Source organism: Rosa rugosa, chromosome 5 (assembly GCF_958449725.1).
Source record: "Rosa rugosa chromosome 5, drRosRugo1.1, whole genome shotgun sequence".
In the NCBI taxonomy this organism is placed as follows: Eukaryota; Viridiplantae; Streptophyta; class Magnoliopsida; order Rosales; family Rosaceae; genus Rosa; species Rosa rugosa.
Genome location: NC_084824.1, coordinates 38927336 through 38933599, shown reverse-complemented (window position 1 = coordinate 38933599; position 6264 = coordinate 38927336). Strand labels below are relative to the sequence as shown.

The 6264-nt window shown below is 38.4% G+C and overlaps 1 long non-coding RNA gene across 1 annotated transcript; it reads left to right on the top strand.

The window, feature by feature from the left end:
- Window positions 1-934: 934 nt before the first annotated feature.
- LOC133712511 (uncharacterized) lies at window positions 935-3287 on the top strand. The gene is made up of 5 exons (XR_009847444.1): window positions 935-1209; window positions 1334-1362; window positions 1434-1484; window positions 2292-2358; window positions 3021-3287. It is a non-coding gene; the product is annotated as an uncharacterized LOC133712511 (long non-coding RNA).
- Window positions 3288-6264: the final 2977 nt, after the last annotated feature.

Genomic DNA, 6264 nt, shown 5'->3' with positions numbered 1-6264 from the left:
ACTGAGAGTAGCCCAGAGCAGGCAGAAATCATATGCAGACATGCGTAGGAGACCCCTAGAGTTTGGGGTAGGAGACCTTGTTTATATCAAGGTGAAACCTCGAAAAGGAATCAGTCGGTTCGGGGTCAAAGGAAAGTTGGCACCCCGATACATTGGACCATTTTTGATAGTCCAAAGAATTGGCAACATGGCTTATCGGGTTGATTTGCCACAAGAACTAGAGCATATCCACAACGTGTTCCACGTGTCTCAACTTAAGAAAAGTCCGCCAGAGACCCAGCAAGTCATAACTTGGAGAGACTTGCCACTGCAAAGTGATGCTACCTACAAGACAGAGCCTATACGAATTTTAGCACGGAGCACTAGACAGCTAAGGAACCGCGAGGTTCCGTTGGTGAAAGTTCAATGGACGCACCAAGGAAAGGAGGAGGTTACTTGGGAACTTGAGGCAGAGATGCGTGAGAAGCACCCCCACCTTTTCAGCTAATCAGGTACAAATTTCGAGGACGAAATTTCTTTAAGGGGGGTAGAGTGTAGACCCCCGTACTTTTTCTTATTTATTTTAATTTGTCGTATAACGTATGAAACTACGTATTCGTATGGTACACAAGTATTCGCGCTTAGGTTAAGATTTTGAGGCCATTTTTAAAGGATTAAAAATTTAGAGAAAATCCAATTTGGGTCTAGAAAAGTATTTTTAAAGTGTCGAGGCTTAGGACAAGCCCGGAAAATTTTCCCGAAAGGATTCGGTGAAGTGTCGGGGAAATAAGGATGTTTGAAGAGGTAATTTTCGGAGTGGGCTTAAGGAAAATTAAAAGGAAAAAGAAAATAGGAGCAGCCCAAGCCCATTGGCCCAAAAGGAGGGGCAGATTCGACTTTTCGCATTCATTAAATGGGAGAGGTATTTAAGCATCTCATTCTCTCAAAACCCTAGCCTCTTCCTCATTTTCTCACTTCTCACTCTCTCTCTTCAACTCTCCCTCTCTCTCATCCGTCCCCTTCTCTCTCTGGAAGCCGCCGGACGTCGCCGGACCGCCGTCGCCGGAACCCGGATTTCAACCAAAATTTCCAGATTTTCTTCTCTTCATCCCCTCTTTCCATTTCTCCAACCAAAACCATGAAATTTAGCCATTTAACCCTCCAAAAACCCTAGAACCCGAAGCTAAAATTGGGGCTTTTGTGATTTCTTCTTTCCAAGCTCAAATCAAGGTATTTTCCATCCTAATCTAGCCTCTAATCCTTCGATCTATACCTATTTCTTCCTAAATCCGAGTTTTTGATTTTGATTTGTGATTTTGTTTGCATGAACCCGATTTCTCCTTAAACCATGAAGCTAGGCTATGGGTTTGGCAAGGATTTTTGGTAAGGATCTATCCATGCAACCTTGTTTTCGAGTTTTTTGGTTGAGATGTTGATGTTGGACGGATTTGTAGGTGAAGAAGGCCAAGGAGGAGGATTTGGCCGTGATTTTTGAAGAAGAAAGGGTAAGGAATGGGTTTTGGACAAACCCTAGAATTTTTGGAATTTATTTGGTTGATTTTGATTATGTTGAGCTATTGTTGTTGTTGGAAAATTGTGAAAAATAGAGATTTGAGGATGGTTTAATTAGTAGGATTGTATTAGCATAATTTTCAAAGTGTTGGAATTTTGTTGTTGAAGTTTTGGTGATTGTTGTTATGTATTTTGGCCAAAAGAAAAAGAAAAGGAAGAAGAAAAGAAATGGATTTGTTTTTGGAAGAAAAGGAAAATAAAGAAAATGGTAAAAGTTGGATTAAATGAGGTTTTACTGTGGTAAAGTGGTAAAAAGTGAAGAAGGTGAAAGTAAAGGTAAATTCGGTAAAAAGTAAAAGTGAAAGTGTGGAGGTAAAAGTCATGGTAAAAGTGAAAAGGTGAAAAAGGAGAAGTAAATGGGTAAAAGTAAAAGTAAAACTTTATTTATTATTATTTACTTATTTATTTTTAATAAATAAGAAATAATGGTAAATAAAAGAATATTGGTCAAAAGTCAGAAGTCAAAGGTCAAAAGTCAACTCTGAGAGTTGACCAGGGTTGACCGACCTCGTAAAACGTGAGGATCGACTCGATTTTGGTCGCTCGGATTGACGATAGTTTAGCGGAGCGATAAGGACGTTTTTCCTTTTTAAGAAAGAAGTTAGTTTCCCAAATTGGTAAAGGTTGAAAGAAATAATTAATGGCCTCATTATAATAAAAAGGATTTAGTATGCGCGATTACTTAAAGTTGATCATGATGTTTACCTGGATAATTACTTACAAACTAAGTAATGGTTTAGGAAACACGATCGTTAAGGAAGCTTAAGCGGAAAACATCTGAGTGTGGAGTACGCCAGCATTTTCCAGGTAGGGTGAGCTGTCCCTTCCTTGTTAGAGGCTTTTCGATATATGTGGAATGCTCTAGTATAATATTATGTTTCCTACAAGTATGTCTTTGGTTGTTCAATAGTCGATGCCTCGTGATACATATGTTTTCAGAACTGATAATTGTTGATTGCGAAAACCGAGGCTAGACTTGCATGTTGAGATACTGTACCCTTTGTATGTTTGTGACCTGAAAGTGAATGGGACCTAGACGCGTTGATTCCTAGGGATCCCACGGTGTCGATAACCGTGAACCTCCGGAGGGGGCTGTGTTCCTATATTTGTCGGGGAAAGGTGAGTACAGACAGTGAATCAGTCATAGGAGACTCAGAGCCAGGAAATGAACACTTTCGCTACTTGTAGTCACAAGGACTACAGAGTAGTTGGTCGGTCACTGATTTATTTTACTTTAGCCGGCAGGTAAGTATCTCGGAGCTCCAAATTGTGTAAAGCATGTTGCATATGATTTCTTGAAACAAAACAACTATGATTGTTTTTGTTTGCATTTGTTTTACTCGATTTTACAAATGCGCGCAACCTATATTCTAGTAGCTATGTTTTATCTATTAGTTTTCAAACCTAACTAAGGTTGGGTCGGCCCCTATTGGGCTAGCGAGGACGAAATGCTCACCCCTACATTTCAGGTTACAACGAGGTCATTCCGGACGATTTGGATTAGAAGTGGGTCGTTGGCCGAGTCCGTGTGTTGCTGTTCCTGTTGCTTGAAGTTCTTCCCATTTGGTACTCTATCGATTTACTAGCTTTTCTTTCAATGTTGAACTCTGTGAGGTCCGCCTACCTGGGAGCGCGCCTCACCCCGTTGTTTTATTGTTATTGTTGAACTCCTTTCATTTCGGTTATGATGTAAGCCCTATGGCGCCACAGTGCACTTGCCCACTTTATTTTGTTGCATTTCCCGACTTGTTAATTTAAATGTTGGGTTGTTGATTTAAAGTCCTTTCTTAAAAGTTTTTCTTGGTCTCCCATTTTCCAAAAATTGCATTTTCAACAGGCCTTGTAGTATTAAGTTGGTAGGTCTTCGGTACGTCTACGACGTATCGAGTTCCTATTGGCTTAATATTACAGCGCTGTGGTATACCCATTCGGGTCGCCACACACTCTCTCTCTCTCTCTCTCTCTCTCTCTCTCTCTCTCTCTCTCTCATCTTTTCTATATGGCAGACTGCGAAAGAGGCGTTGTCGACCCAGAATAAAGATCCGATCGGAACTTCGTCCTCCGACCACCTCCAACCGGCCCACTGGCACCATCTTCTTCATCTCAATGTCACCGTCAAGCCTGAGGTCATAGTTCATCCAATCGTCCATTGTGGAGGAAGAATCAAACACCGAAAGCTTTTACAGCTCTGTGAGAGACGATGACCACCACTGATCACCACCGTATCCGCCTCCCTCAAATTCAAGCTCACCTTCTTGAATTTGTGATCGATTCTCAAAGGCGGAGTGGGGGCTTTGATTTCAAACACTGAGAGAGAGAGAGAGAGAGAGGAGAAATCGGAACAGTTTTGGGGGGTGGGACCCACCTGTAAATGTTAGGCCATAGCCCTGTCGGTGATTGGACGGCAGCAGGAGCGATAACAGCGCGGGCATGGCTGAAACTAGACGAGTATGGCTGCCTCTCGACGTTCTCGGACGACGACTTCGTTTCTGACCTAGTCCACGTCAGAATGAGGAAGGACGAGCCCAACGCCGTCGATTCGCCCTCTAACGGCGCATTGGCGATCCAGCCTCAGTCGTCCTCAATTCCAATTCTCTAGTCTCCACCGCCGCCCCATCAGCCTCCTCGGTGGTCGCCGATATAGAGAAGATGAGAGAGAGAGAGAGAGAGAGAGAGAGAGAATATAGAGAAAAAAAAAATTATAGTAAATAGGAAATGTCCATTCTGCCCTCCTTCAAGGTTTAAAAGCTAAAGTGTGGGCCTTCATGACAGCTCAAACTCATCAAGTGACGTCATTTTTGGACTCGGATTTAAAATTTGGACTCGGGTGATGTTGTTTGAGAGTACAAGGACCAGTCTAATTTGAAAAACAAGTTTAAGGACCAGTCTGATTTTAGACCCAAAATTCAGGGGGGTAAACTGAATTTTTTCCATTAGTTAAATAGTATTTATTACTAATTAATTTCATCATTAACCAATTAATGTTTGATTATCAATTAATAATTACACTATTGAAAATTACGTTTTTTCCTTATTAAAAACAAAAAACTTTTAATCTAGGCTCACGGAATTAGTATTAATTAAATAGTTTTTATTACTAATTAATTATAGCATTAGTAGTTTCCTTAACCAAATATAAGTCTTTTTACATTCATTTTACGACAACCACAACAATTAATGTAAAAATAGTTAATCTTTGTTTTATATGTAGTAACTACTTAACGTACAACTTGTTATTACTGTTTTTTGAACTAATTTACAAATGTTACCACAATGTGTTATCATATAGGTAAACCATTACATTTTGACTAAAAGCACGTATGTTCTCATTGGTGTAATGAAGTTCTTCCTTGCGTAATTTAAGTAATATATTGTGTAATTTTCATCGTCCAAGTTGTAATTACTTTCAGTTGACGCAATTTACTACAAACTACAACAATTGATGTAAAAAGGATAATTTTTGTTATAATTGTAGTAATTACTCCACCTACAACCTATTTACTAGTTTATGGATAATTTAATAAGTGTAACAACAAATTTATTGTCAGAGTGGTAAATCTTTATGTTTGTATCATTAATGAAATGATTACTACGATGACTACACATTTTACCACAACCCACAACAATTGATGTAAAAGTGGTAAATTTTGTTCTATTTGTAGTAATTACTTCAAAAACTATATCATTTACAAGATTATCAATCATTTTACAATTCAGACAACATTTGTGTTGTGAACATGATAAAATTAATATTAGAGAAAAATATATGTAAGTACTCAGTATTGTAAGGAGCTTCTCCATTTGATAACCAATGTTATCCATTTGATAAAAGTTGTCTAACTATGATATTTACATCTTTGACCACTCAATTACAATAACCACAATAAGTGTGGTCATGAGTCGTAATTTTAGTTCTACTAGGTGTAATTTATTATTTTGATATTATTTATTACTTGTTTCTGAACAATATTACATATCAAGAAAGAATGTGTTGTTAATATAGTAAATTCTATTTTTTTTAAAAATACATGTCAACATTTAAGTGGGTAACCTGTTAACCGATTCAATAGGTTTCCACTACATTAATTTATTAAAAGCAAAGAAAGGGATTGAAATTGCAACAAGCATATCATAATTGATAGAAACAAATCAAACCCAGTTCATAGAGCTCGGAGCTCAATACAAACAACCCAACAATCCAAAATTGATTATCGTCGATCTTCAAGAATTAAACAATTATACCACATATCCAATTAAAATCAGCTCAATCCTAAGACGAAGGGTCAGTGAGAAACTTGACTCACATGAGATTTTCTCCAAAAGAGGAGCTCCAACTTCCTTGAGAAGCCAAGTAACGACCAAGGAAAGCTCGAAGTGTAAAACCATTTATTCATGCTCACAACATATGCACAAAACTTGACAACAATCACAACAAGACCAAAAACTTACCTTCTGCAATCACAGGCATGGATTCCATCTTCTACAGCTGCAAACAGGATCATTTGAAGATGACCTTCTGTTACTTACCAACTTGCTTCTCAATGGACAGAACAATATGCAAAACGTGGTGGTAACAGGGACCAAGTTCATCTATTTATATAGGATAGTTAGCCCTTAGATTCCTTCCATTAAGGTAATTCTTAAGGGACAAGTCTCCTAATTAGAATCCTAATGTATCACAATCTTGTAGCCTTTCTTGTAGACAAAGTAATG